The sequence below is a fragment of the Dermacentor silvarum genome, chromosome 2, assembly GCF_013339745.2.
Source record: "Dermacentor silvarum isolate Dsil-2018 chromosome 2, BIME_Dsil_1.4, whole genome shotgun sequence".
Lineage (NCBI taxonomy): Eukaryota > Metazoa > Arthropoda > Arachnida > Ixodida > Ixodidae > Dermacentor > Dermacentor silvarum.
The window spans coordinates 14,808,445-14,822,927 of NC_051155.1; the positions used below are offsets into that span (position 1 = coordinate 14,808,445).

Consider the following 14,483-nt stretch of genomic DNA (forward strand, 5'->3'; position numbering starts at 1 on the left):
ACAGCTCTTCGCTGGTCTTGTGCGGAGCCCCCCGAAGACTGTCGCCGAATTTTTATCTGAGGCTGTAAGCATGAAGAAGATGCGGGAGATAGACGATTATCTTGTTCAACAACGCATACCACCGTCTACCGGGCGACATTCACGCTCGCCGCCGCAAAGGCGATTTTCACCACCACCCCAGCGATATTCCGGCACACGATCGCCAAGTCCCCGCCGGGAAAACTAACCACAGCGACCTTTGCGGGCGAGGCCGCTGGCTGTCGACACGCTCAAGACCTCCGATCGACGCGAACGAGCGAGGCCACCAATCCGACGTCATCTGCAGATGAACGGAATGACCGGCTTTCGCTCGGCATATATACCGGTGGTGATCGACGGTAATGCGGTTAGAGCTTCAGTAGATACCGGTGCGGACTATTCTATTGTAACGAGCATACAAGAATCAGTTGGAAAGAGGAGGAGGACGAAGTGCTGCTAGGCCTGATTGCGCGGTCACCATCATCCATCTCCTGTAAATAAAGTCATTTCTGCACAACTCTCCGTAACAATTGTGGTGGAGGTGCTGGGTAATCGACACCCGAAGACGGAGGTTATACCGCAAGTTCTTCGTCGAAGCCGCCGCCTTGCTGGACTTCCACCGAACCCAGCGGAGTTGGAGATGTCCCGCGACGCAGAAGAGCAACGGCCTCTGCCGGTTCTGTCCAGCAACTACGAGATGCACGTCCCTTCGCCGGAAAGCCGTGCGAAGACGTCGATGAATGGCTCATCCATTACAAACAGGTGAGCGCCTACAAGTGGAATAGCACTTCTCAGCTTTCCAACGTTGTGTTCTTTCTTACGGATACAGCGTTGGTGTGGTTTGATAACAACGAGGAGACATTCACAACATGGGAAAGATTTGTTTCGCCAATCAAAGAGCGCTTCGGTGACTCCGTGACGAAAAAGAAAAGGGCAGAGCAGACGCTTTCACAACGCGCGCAAGTGCCGGGCGAAACATGCATGACCTACATTGAGGAAGTGCTAAAACTCTGCAGGATGGTGGACTAGCTCTGGCATGTCCGAGGAAGACAAAGTCGGGCACGTCCTATAAAAGGAATCGCCGAGGATGTTTATAGCTTTCTGATCGCTAAAGACAACCTGGCCTCCGTCGCCGACGTCATCCGGCACTGCCGCACGTTCGAGCAGCTCAAGACGAGGCGCGTTACGCCGAAGTTTGGCAGATTAGCCAACGTTACGACCGTTGCAAGCATAGATAACGACCAGTCGCTTGATCTTGCTTCAACTATCCGTCAAATAGTTCGAGAAGAACTCAGCCTGCACTCACAAGTGACTCACCGCGATACTTATCACCCATGCTCGTCCCCAGCTGTTGAAGCAACTGTTTCATCCTTCTCCGACTATCCAGCGGATTATGGACTCCCGCCTCGACAGCCACCTCTTGTCTACGAAAGCGGCGCTCCCTCTGGCGCTCGATCATGATGGGCAGAGCCACGGTATTATCGCCAAGGCCCCGTGACTTATGGTGCCGGGACGCGACCAGAGAAACGTCGACCCTACTACCAGGACCCCAATTACGACCGATACAACCGATCCCAGCGAACACCGGAGGCGAGTTACCCAAAAGAGAACGAACTCGCTTACCGCCCACAGAAAGCAAGCATTGGTTTTGAAGAGTATACAGTGAACCGTGACCCTCCCGTGTGCTACAGCTGTGGTTCAACGGGACACATAGCTCGTTACTGTCGCCATCGCCGTCAGTCACGGAGGACACCGCCGATGTTCTCGCCACCTGAAATCCGTACATCGCATGACCCATGGACCAGTTCACTTCCCACGGACCGTTTCTCGCGCGAGATCAGACGCAGCGATTCGCCAGCGTCTGACCGCAGCCTGACACCACCAACTAACCGTCCTCGTCGTTCTCCGTCCCCTCGGCACTGTGCATCTTCGCCCCCGCCGGGAAACTAGCATCCGCGGCCGATGGAGGTGAGGTCGCCGGACGGTCTTTGGATGATATACCTCTGCCTGCTGTGATGATCAAAAACAAAGTGAATGTGCTAGTTAACGGATTGCCGACCATTGCTTTAGTTGATACTGGTGCGAATGTGTCTGTCATGAGCCTCGCTTTCAAAGAACCGCCTAGGCCACAAAGTTATGTTTTCATGGGACGATGCCGTTACCTTTCGTGGAGTGGGCGGCGAGTGGCTCCACCCCCTCGGTGTTTGCGCTGTAAGCGTTAGTCCATAGGCGGAAAGTTTTCATTTTCCCGGGGGGGGGGGGGGCGCCTGGGGCCCGACCAGCTGGCCTAAGCGGTCATATATATATATATATATATATATATATATATATATATATATATATATTGTTACGGGCATAACGTTTATTTAGGGAGTATGGCTATATTGACACGTACACATGTTTATCTTTCACCGGTGGCCGCTTTCAACATTGGCTGACAAATGTTAAACGTTATCGCTCGGCGCAGAACGCGCCTGCATTGGAAGCTTCTCGGACGTTATCAATGCTTCTATCCGTCGTCTGTGGTCACCGACGCCCATGTAATCTGATTATATAAGCGACGCGAATTGTCTAGAACTTTCTGGAAGACACGCGGGCATCAGGGATTAATCTGGAACCTTCGATGACTCAGGTATAAAAGCCGACGCGTTTCGCCGCTGATCAGATTTCGACGATCGCCGACTGTGTTCGCCGCTATCGTTGTGCTTCAAGTGTAACTTGCTTTTGTGGGCACAGGTTCGCCCAATAAAGAATCAGTTTCGTCATTCCCAGTTTTACGACTGTTTGCTTCATCGTCACTACTACGTGACATCTGGTGGAGGTGCTTTTATGTCCTTGTACCGGACCCCCCCGTCCAGCCGTGAGCCAAGCCCACACCGTCTAGAAGACGTCGACGCCTACCCCGACCAGCGAGCTAGTCGCAGGCTACTGAACCTGCCACCGGAGTACGAACCCCTACCTGAGAAGACCAAGAGGACAAAAGTCATGACCTCGGCAGCAGCTACCATGACAGCCCCTGTGCCAACATCTGCGGTCGTGATGCAACAATCCAGGGAGCCGCCGACTTTCCGCGGATCGCCATGTGAAGACGCCGAAAGCTGGCTGGAGGCATACGACCGGGTCGCTACGTTCAACAAGTGGGACTGCGACGAAAAGCTGCGCCATGTTTACTTCTCTCTTGAAGATGGCGCCAGAACCTGGTTCGAGAATAGGGAACGTTCACTAACAACCTGGGACCTCTTCCGAGCCGCCTTCCTGGACACCTTCACGAGCGTCGTCCGTAAAGAAAGAGCTGCAGCCTTGCTGGAAAACCGTGTACAGCTCCCGAATGAGGGCATCGGTATGTACACTGAAGAAATGACTCGATTGTTCCGGCACGCCGATCCAGCTATGCCCGAAGACAAGAAAGTTCGCTTGCTCATGCGGGGAGTTAAGCAGGAGCTATTCGCCGGACTGGTACGGAATCCACCAACAACAGTCCAAGACTTTCTCTCGGAGGCTACGACGATCGAGAAAGCACTGGACATGCGCAACCGGCAATACAATCGCCGTTCGACGCCACACTACGCCGAAGTCCAAGGATTTTCCGACGACCTACGAGACACCATCAGGGCGATAGTACGCGAAGAGCTGCGGAAGTTGCTACCGTCGTCGCAGCCTCAAGTTGCTTCCATCGCCGAAATCGTGCGGGAGGAAATCCAGCAATCGCTAGGACTTCCCGAATCGCCGCAACCCCAACCGGAAGCGATGACATACGCCGCCGTCGCCCGTCGTCAAGGCCCCCCTCCGCGCTCGCGCCAGGGCCCCGTAACGCCGCAGTTCCGTCGTCCACCGCCGCCGCCGCCAGCACGCCCGCCCGTCGCCCAGCGCAGCTACCAGAGGAAGACGGACATTTGGCGCGCCCCCGACCACCGCCCGCTCTGCTATCACTGCGGGGAAGCTGGTCATGTCTACCGCCGATGCCCATACCGCGAGATGGGCCTACGAGGGTTCCCCGTCAACGCGCCGCGTCCCGATCGAGGTGAACGACCGCGCGACATCGCCGACTACCTCGCCGGAGCCCAGTGGCAACCTAGACGATCTTCACGCTCGCCGTCACCAGGCCGCTACATCTCGCCGCATCGCCGTCAGTACAACGGTACCACCCGGGGCCGATCTCCCAGCCCTTACCCGGGAAACTAAAGGCAGCAACCGATGGAGGTGCGGTTGCTGTACGACGCAATGCCGAAGATCCTCCGACGCCGCCGACGACGACGACGATTCGCGATTCATCACGACGAGATATCAGCACGCCGCCTAGCAACAGCCTTGACAACACTTCGCCGCCGAAAGAAGACCTTCCGACGCGACGTAGCAGCAGCAGAGCAAGCCGACGCAGCCGTGATCCGACGCCACGAATTAACCGCAACGCCAGACGACGGTCTACCGACTTAGACGTGCTAATCGATGGTCATCACGTCACTGCTCTCGTCGACACTGGAGCCGACTATTCCGTCTTCAGTGGCCCGTTCGCCGCCAAGTTGAAGAAGGTGAAGACTGCCTGGCAAGGACCCGATATCCGTACAGCGGGAGGCCACTTAATAACGCCGGCTGGAATCTGCACAGCACGAGTCACTGTGAACAACCGCACTTACCCGGCGAGCTTCGTAATCCTGCAGCACTGCTCCAGGGATGTCATCCTAGGCATGGACTTTCTAAACCAACACGGTGCAGTCATCGACTTAAGGTCCAAGTCGGTAATGCTTTCAACGCACAACGCGATACCACCGGATACAGACATCAGTTACCATGCCTTGAATGTGCTAGAAGAACAAGTCACCGTTCCGCCTCGCTCCAGCGTAATGATTTCCGTCAGTACCGAAGTGCCGGCAGACATGGAGGGCGTCATCGAGGGCGATCATCACTTACTGCTCGACCGTGAAATTTGCGTCGCTAGAGGCATAGCTGAGCTACGTGCAGGGAAAGCAAGGGTGATGCTCATGAACTTCAGCCCCGAATACAAGCACATTAACAAAGGCACCACGGTCGCCTACATCGACGAAATAGTACAAGCCAGCAGTGCTTTCGCCTTCACGGATTCCAGTGCACCTGCAACGACGACTATAGTACCTGAACCAACTTTCGACGTCAATCATAACCTTCCCAGGCATAGGAAAGAACAACTAAAAGCTCTGCTCCTGCAATACAAGGACTGCTTCTCGTCGTCGTCAAAAGTTCGACAAACCCCTGTCGCCAAGCACCGCATCATAACCGACGAAAATGTCCGCCCACTCCGTCAGAGCCCGTACCGAGTTTCGGCGCGCGAACGCGAGGTCATAAGGCAACAAGTCGACGAAATGCTACGCGACGACATCATCCAGCCGTCCAAGAGTCCGTGGGCGTCCCCCGTTGTGTTAGTGAAGAAGAAGGATGGAACCCTACGTTTCTGCGTCGATTATCGTCGCCTCAACAAGATCACGAAGAAGGACGTATACCCCCTCCCACGGATTGACGACGCCTTGGATCGACTCTACAACGCAAAGTATTTTTCGTCGATGGACCTCAAAACCGGCTACTGGCAAATCGAAGTCGACGAGAGGGACCGGGAGAAGACTGCCTTTATAACACCAGACGGACTGTTCGAGTTCAAGGTCATGCCGTTTGGTCTTTGCTCGGCACCTGCGACTTTCCAACGCGTCATGGATACAGTACTGGCAGGCTTGAAGTGGCAGACTTGCCTCGTGTATTTGGACGACGTCGTTGTGTTTGCCTCAAGCTTCGAAGAACACCTGCGGCGCCTTGAAACAGTTCTTCAAGCTATCAAGACCTCCGGACTCACGTTGAAGCCAGAAAAGTGCCGCTTCGCATACGAGGAGCTCTTGTTTTTGGGCCATGTCATCAACAAGTCTGGAGTGTGCCCTGACCCACAGAAAACGGCGGCCATCACTGACTTTCCTCCGCCCGCCGACAAGAAGGCAGTGCGTAGATTTCTTGGCCTGTGCGCCTATTACAGGCGCTTCGTCAAGGATTTTTCACGGATCGCCGAGCCACTGACGTACCTCACGAAGGCCGACGTCGAGTTCAAGTGGGAGACGCCGCAAATCGAAGCATTTGAAGAACTGAAGCGACGCCTACAATCGCCGCCCATCCTTGCGCATTTCGACGAAAACGCCGATACCGAAGTCCACACCGACGCAAGCAGCGTAGGACTCGGCGCCGTGCTTGTGCAGAGGACTGACGGACTAGAAAGGGTTGTAAGTTACGCTAGCCGGTCGCTATCGAAGGCGGAATCAAATTATTCCACAACAGAAAAGGAGTGCCTCGCCATCATCTGGGCAACATCAAAGTTTCGCCCCTACCTCTATGGCAGGCCCTTCAAAGTTGTGAGCGACCACCACGCCTTGTGTTGGCTAGCTAACTTGAAGGATCCTTCAGGTCGCCTCACACGATGGAGTGTGAGACTTCAAGCATTCGACATCACCGTCGTTTACAAGTCCGGGCGAAAGCACTCTGGCGCCGACTGCTTGTCTCGCGCCCCCGTCGAACCGCCGCCACAGGATGACCAGGATGACGACACTTTCTTGGGACCCATCAGTGCCGACGAATTCGTCGAACAACAGCGAGCCGACCTGGAACTAAGGAACCTTGTAGATTACCTGGAAGGCAAGACCGTCACTGTGCCGAAGGTGTTCAGGCGAGGATTGGCGTCGTTTTTCTTGCAAAACGACATTCTCCTAAAGAAGAACTTCTCGCCTCTCCGAGCCAACTACCTCCTCGTGGTACCCTCAGCATTGCGTCCAGAGGTTCTGCAAGCTCTCCATGACGACCCAACGGCTGGACACCTCGGTTTTTCCCGCACGCTCGCGAGGATACAAGAAAAATACTACTGGCCTCGCCTCTCTGCCGACGTCGCCCATTACGTAAGGACATGCCGAGACTGTCAGCGACGCAAAACACCGCCGACAAGGCCAGCCGGACTTCTACAGCCGATCGAGCCACCTCGCCGACCGTTCCAGCAGATTGGGATGGACTTACTGGGGCCTTTTCCGACGTCGACGTCCGGGAATAAATGGATCGTCGTAGCTACGGACTACCTCACCCGCTACGCCGAAACAAAAGCCTTGCCCAAAGGCAGTGCTGCCGAGGTAGCCCGATTCTTCGTTGAGAACATCCTCCTGCGTCACGGTGCCCCAGAAGTCCTCATCACCGACAGAGGTACTGCCTTTACGGCGGAACTAACTCAAGCCATCCTGCGATACAGCCACACAAGCCATCGCCGGACCACCGCCTACCACCCGCAGACGAATGGCCTCACCGAGCGCCTAAATAAGACCATCGCCGACATGCTGGCAATGTACGTCGACGTCGAACACAAGACGTGGGATGCCATCCTTCCGTACGTGACCTTCGCATACAACACGGCCGTGCAAGAAACGACGCACATGGCGCCGTTCAACCTGGTCTACGGAAGGAACCCGGCAACGACGCTTGACGCCATGCTACCGGACGTCACCGACGAAGAAAATCTCGACGTTGCCACCTATTTGCAGCGTGCCGAAGAAGGTCGACAGCTCGCCCGACTGCGCATCAAGAACCAGCAGAGGACCGACAGCCGACACTACAACCTTCGACGACGCTACGTCGAGTTCCAGCCCGGTGACCGTGTTTGGGTCTGGACTCCGATACGCCGACGAGGACTTAGCGAGAAGCTGTTACGTCGCTATTTCGGACCATATAAGATCACCCGACGTATTGGCGCACTGGACTATGAGGTCGTGCCAGACGGCATTTCGCAATCACAGCGGCGCCGGGCACGACCTGAAGTCATCCACGTGGTGCGTCTTAAGCCTTTCTACGCCCGCTGACAAACTTAGGTACTTTGTTACTTTGTTATTGTTTTTTTTTGTTATTTTGTTTATTACGCATGGTTTTGTTTTCGCTTTCGTGTTTGTTTGTAGCATCGGGACGATGCTTTTTAAGGGGAGGGTATTGACACGTACACATGTTTATCTTTCACCGGTGGCCGCTTTCAACATTGGCTGACAAATGTTAAACGTTATCGCTCGGCGCAGAACGCGCCTGCATTGGAAGCTTCTCGGACGTTATCAATGCTTCTATCCGTCGTCTGTGGTCACCGACGCCCATGTAATCTGATTATATAAGCGACGCGAATTGTCTAGAACTTTCTGGAAGACACGCGGGCATCAGGGATTAATCTGGAACCTTCGATGACTCAGGTATAAAAGCCGACGCGTTTCGCCGCTGATCCGATTTCGACGATCGCCGACTGTGTTCGCCGCTATCGTTGTGCTTCAAGTGTAACTTGCTTTTGTGGGCACAGGTTCGCCCAATAAAGAATCAGTTTCGTCATTCCCAGTTTTACGACTGTTTGCTTCATCGTCACTACTACGTGACAATATACAAGGTTTGGACAAGCAGCAGCGACGGATGCAAGGCTGTCGCGCGCCTCTGGCCACTTCGTCGCCGTCGTCTTCGTCCGACCGACAGTAGCAGCCCCTTTACTGTCTCGTGGCACTACCCCCCCGTGGCGAGAGCGCCGACCCGGTGTTGGCTACGACGGACCAGAGGGTCCAGTTACGTACGGCTTAAGTCTCGCAACGTGCACGATAGCAGAGGGCGGGGGCGTAGACGGCGCTGGCGCGGTGACTGGCTCGATCTCATACGTAACGTCGGTGACTTGACGTAGCACCGTGTAAGGACCAACGTAGCGGGACAATAGCTTTTCGGAGAGACCGATGCGGCGGGACGGAGACCACTGTAGCACGAGGGCACCTGGGGAGTAAGAAACGTCTCTGTGGCGACTATCACACAGGGCTTTTTGGGAAGCCTGAGACAATGTGAGCCGTTCACGAGCGATCTGGCGAGCTGTGTCGGCGCGCGCAATGGCGTCGCGAACGTACGTGGTGGTGGAGCTGACAGGAAGTAGAGTATCGAGAGGCAGAGAAGGTTCGGGTCCATACAGGAGATAAAACGGGGAGTAGCCAGTAGTGTCATGTCGTGACGAGTTGTAGGCGAAAGTAACGTACGGCAAAGTAGCGTCCCAATCGCGGTGATCGGCGGAGACGTACATTGAAAGCATATCGGTCAGAGTTCGGTTCAGGCGCTCTGTGAGTCCATTCGTTTGCGGGTGATAAGCAGTTGTGAGCTTGTGGTGGGTAAAGCAGGAACGAAGGATGTCATCGATGACGCGAGACAAAAAGTATCGGCCTTGATCGGTCAGAAGCTGTCGAGGAGCACCATGATGCAGGATGACGTCATGAAGGAGAAAGTCGGCGATATCCGTAGCGCAGCTGGTTGGGAGGCCACGGGTAATGGCGTATCGCGTCGCGTAGTCGGTCGCGACGGCGACCCACTTGTTGCCTGATGTCGAGGTTGGAAAGGGGCCAATAAGGTCGAGCCCTACACGAAAGAACGGTTCGGCGGGAATGTCTATAGGATGAAGCAGACCGGCAGGTGACATAGCTGGCCTCTTGCGGCGCTGGCATTTGTCGCAGCTAGCGACATATCCTTGGACGGAGCGATCATAAGTGCGGGTGACACCAAGGTGACCAGCAGTGGGCTCATCGTGAAGCTGGCGAAGGACATCTGACTGCAGATGGGCAGGCACGACAAGGAGGCGTTCAGGGCCCTCAGGATGCATATTATGGTGGTATAAGGTGCCGTCCTGAAGAAAGAACAAGTGGAGAGAAGGGTCGGGTGTGGCGGAGTTGAGACGGTCGATGATAGACCGTAAAGCCGAGTCACGGCGTTGTTCGTCCCGTATATTAACGAGGTCCGAGATAGACAAGACGCAGGCGTCGGTGTCGTGCTCGGTGACGTCAGGGGAATCCACGGGATGCCGTGAAAGACAGTCGGCATCTTGATGAAGCTGACCGGACTTGTGCACCACTGAAAACGAGTATTCTTGGAGGCGCAGAGCCCAACGACCAAGGCGGCCTGTAGGGTCTTTGAGCGAAGAAAGCCAACAGAGGGCATGATGATCAGTTACGACGGTAAAGGTGCGGCCAAACAGGTAGGGACGAAATTTGGCGACAGCCCAGACAAGAGCAAGACACTCTCGTTCCGTGATGGAGTAATTCTTCCCCGGTGCGGACAGGAGGCGGCTAGCGTACGCGATAACACAGTCGTGGCCGCGCTGACGTTGTGCGACGACGGCACCGATTCCATGGCCGCTGGCATCTGTGCGAAGTTCCGTCGGTGCAGTCGGATCAAAATGCGCTAAAATAGGGGAAGTCGTGAGGGCAGCTATAAGCGCCGAAAAGGCAGCAGCTTGGGGTGAGCCCCATGTAAAAGCAACGTCTTTTTTGAGGAGCGCAGTAAGGGGACGTGCTATGTCGGCGAAATTACGAATGAAACGTCGGAAATAGGAGCACAATCCTATAAAACTGCGTACGTCTTTGGCCGAACAAGGTACAGGAAAATGCTTCACGGCGCGAACTTTTTCAGGATCGGGCTGGACACCTGTCGCGTTGACGAGATGGCCAAGTACGGTTATTTCACGGCGTCCGAAACGGCATTTTGAGGCGTTGAGTTGGAGACCGGCATTGCGGAATACCTCGAGAATGGCGGAGAGGCGCTGAAGATGGCTGTCAAATGTTGGCGAAAAAACAATGACATCGTCAAGGTAGCACAAGCAGGTTGACCATTTCAAGCCACGAAGAAGCGAATCCATCGTGCGCTCGAATGTGGCCGGCGCATTGCAAAGGCCGAAAGGAATCACTTTAAAGTGATAGAGGCCATCGGGAGTTACGAATGTGGTTTTTTCGCGGTCCAGTGGGTCAACAGCAATCTGCCAATAACCTGAGCGAAGGTCAATAGACGAGAAATATTTGGCGCCGTGAAGACAGTCGAGTGCGTCGTCGATACGGGGCAAGGGATAGACGTCCTTTTTCGTGATCTTGTTGAGGTGTCCATAATCAACACAAAATCGCCAGGTGTTGTCCTTTTTCTTGACCAGCACAACAGGAGCGGCCCAAGGACTCGAGGACGGTTCGATAATGTTCTTGGCCAGCATTTTATCGACTTCCTTTTGGATTATGGCGCGTTCCGCAGCGGAAACGCGATAAGGGCGCCGGTGAACCGGTTGAGCATCACCGGTGTGAATGGAGTGCTGAACAACTGTTGTCTGCCCTAAAGGGCGATTTTCGAGATCAAAGATATCGGAATACGACAGCAAGACCCGGCGAAGATCTTCTGCTTGCGTACGCGAGAGGTCGGCTGATATCATTTGCTCGAAATTGGCACATAGCGACGAGGTGGCTGTGAGAGAGCCGCAAAGAGTTCGAGGGCCGTCGACGGCTAACGCAGAAATCGCGCATTCCTGCAACGACGACATGGTGGCAAGCGCGATGCCAGCAGGTAGCACGTGGGTAGAAAGACCAAAGTTCAAAAGTGGCAGGCAGGTTTTGTTGTCGCGTACGGTAACCGCAGTGTGCGGGAGAACGAAAGAGTGCATCAGGACCACGTCGAGAATCGGGGAAACAACGTATTCACCATCGCACACAGGAGGAGAGGGACTTAATGGGACGTACGTGGAGGCTTGCGGTGGCAGGTGGAGGAACTCGACAGAACATAAGCGGCTGGGAGTGTCCGAAAGTACGTGGGCGTCAAAGAGGAGTTCCAGTTGAAGGACACCTGTGGAGCAGTCGATAAGGGCTGAGTGCGTCGAGAGAAAGTCTAGGCCGAGGATCACGTCGTGGGGACACTGCGCAAGCACGGCAAACAAACCAATTGTCTGATGGCCAGCAATGCACACTCGGGCGGTGCACATACCAAGAACGGCAGACGAGCTGCCATCAGCGACCCGTACTGTGCTCTGAATTGCGGGCGTAATCACTTTGCGGAGCTGAGTACGGAGAGCAGCGCTCATTATTGAAATCTGCGCTCCGGTGTCTATGAGGGCCGTAAGGGTGACGTCGTCCACTTGAATGTCCAGAAGGTTTCGGCGCGTAGGTACAGTCAACAGAGGATTTGTATATCGGGTCACTGATGCAGCGTCACCTCCGGGAGCTGCACGGCTTAGTTTTCCGGAGCGTAGGTGCCAGGCCGTGCAGGGGACCATGACCGGTATGGTCGCGGGGATCGAGATCGACGGCCTTGTGGGGACGGTGAGCGGCTAAACCTGGAGTGTGGGGCGGCGGCATCGGAAGCATCGGAAGCATGTGGATCAGAGCGAGGGGAAAACCGTCGAATGTTGCCTCCAGGACGACGCCAAGATCCAGTGCTCCAGTTTGAAGGCGACGACCAGCTACTGCGGCAGTGACGGGTAATGTGTCCAACGCGAGAGCAGTTGAAACATATGGGTCGGTCGTCTGCCGTCCTCCAGTCAGCCGGGTTTCTGTAGCGCGAAGGGTAGACCTGGTTCTGGGTGACATTTGCAGGGGTACGTTCGGATGTACGAATGGAACAGACGGCCGATGATAATCCCATGTTCGCGAACTCCTGGCGGACGACTGCTTTTATGAGTGACACGGTGGGCAGGTTGGCTGACTGAACGTCTGGAAGAACGGCCGTAGGAGCTAGAGCTTCAAGTTCGCGGCGGACAATACGCGTTACATCTTCTGACGCTGTAGCCGGTACAGGCGTCGGTGGGTCTTCGCATGATTGTGGCGGCGGTGTTAGGTAGCCAAAGGAACTGGCCGGTGATGCGGCGACTCTTCGCTTGTTCAAAGCGCTGGCATTCCTTAACTATGGCGTCGACCGTCGTACAGTCCTTCACACCAGTAGATTAAACGCGTCGTCGGCTATTCCTTTCAGAATATGCGATATCTTGTCATCTTCGGCCATTTGTGCGTCAACTTTTCGACAAAGGCCCAGGACGAAATGTACGATTCAGTGGTCGTCTGGATACGAGATCCCAACTCCTTTTTAGCGGCCTGCTGTCGGCCAAATGATCTGCCGAACAACTCACGCAGCTTCGCCTTGCAAGCGTCCCAACTTGTAATATCTTCTTCATGCGTCCGATACCACACGCGTGCCGTCCCTTTCAGATAGAATATCGCGTTGGCTAACATAACCGTGGGGTCCCACCTGTTGCGGTGGCTGACGCGTTCGTACATGTCGATCCAGTCTTCGACATCCAAGCCATCTGTGCCAGAAAAGGTTCCCGGGTCTTGTGGGTGCAAAAGAATCACAGGAGCCGGTGGCTGCTGCACCGTCGACACTTCACGGGTCATCGCGGAGCAACCAAGACGGCGACCGCTTCGAAGTTCCGTGCTTGGTTGACGGAGCCGGCACGTTGGCAGGTTTACCCAGCACTTCCACCAAAAGATGTTACGGGAATAACGTTTATTTTGGGAAGTATTGCTATATACAAGGTTTGGACAAGCAGCGGCGACGGATGCAAGGCTGTCGCGCGCCTCTGGCCACTTCGTCGCCGTCGTCTTCGTCCGACCAACAGTAGCAGCCCCTTTACTGTCTCGTGGCAATATATATAGTTCAAAAAAATAGATAAAAAAATAGAAGCACGTAGGAAAAACATAACAAGACTTTACTGACGTTTCGGCCGGGGTCCGGCCTTCATCAAGAGTGCGTGTACAAGCATACAGGAGCTCAATTTATACCTTTTTGCCGTAAGGGTGAAAAGAGACAAGAAAAAAAATACAAATTGAAAAAAATAAATACAAAGTAAAAAAGAACACAACGAACACGTAAATGGAAAACTGCGCGTGCACAGAGTGGAATTATTAAAAAAAGTGAATACAACAAGGCTGTGAAAACAAGCTCCTAAATCGTGAGTAGCCCATGACCACAGGTGTGTACAGATTTCGTGTCGTCATGGATGTCAACACGTGCAATGACCCATGTCAAAATCATCAAAACGATGGGCATGTACAGTGGTGCTATACAGGGGTACAAAGTTGGGCGTGTATGGAGTGGGATTATTGAAAACGTATTAACAAAGAGCATGCGGGCATCACTGACAGGATTTAGTGGCGTCGTGAGTGTCTACACATCTGATGGCTCATGTCAAGGTATATCAGAAACGATGGGCATGTACAGGGGTACAAAGTTGGGCGTCCATGGAGTGGGATTTGAAAACGTATTAACAAAAAGCATGCGGGCGTGACTGACGGGATTTAGTGGCGTCGTGAGTGTCGACACATCTGATGGCTCTTGTCAAGGTACGTCAAAAGCGACAGGCATGTACAGTGGTGCCATAAAGGGGTACAAAACTGCGTGTACATACAGTGGCATTGTGAAAAACATATTAACAAAAGGGATGCGAGCGGTCGCTGCTGCCAGGTTAGTATTTGACCACAAAGACGGTCATACACCCTCACCTGGCTTAAAGGACTCCTGCACTGTGACCTCCACTAATCTCCGAGTTGAACAAACTGAGATCCATTGAATTCTTTGCACACGTGGTATTCTTTGTGTTTGTCGGCAGGCGTATTTTATACAAATTCTATGAGTGTGTGAAAAAAATGAAATAAAATATAAAATAAATGAAAGATTTAATGACA

At 54.1% G+C, this 14,483-nt stretch overlaps 1 pseudogene; it reads left to right on the forward strand.

Annotated features, from left to right (window-relative positions):
• LOC119439911 (uncharacterized) overlaps positions 1 to 14,483 on the forward strand; it is a 55,633-nt pseudogene that overhangs the window by 406 nt on the left and 40,744 nt on the right.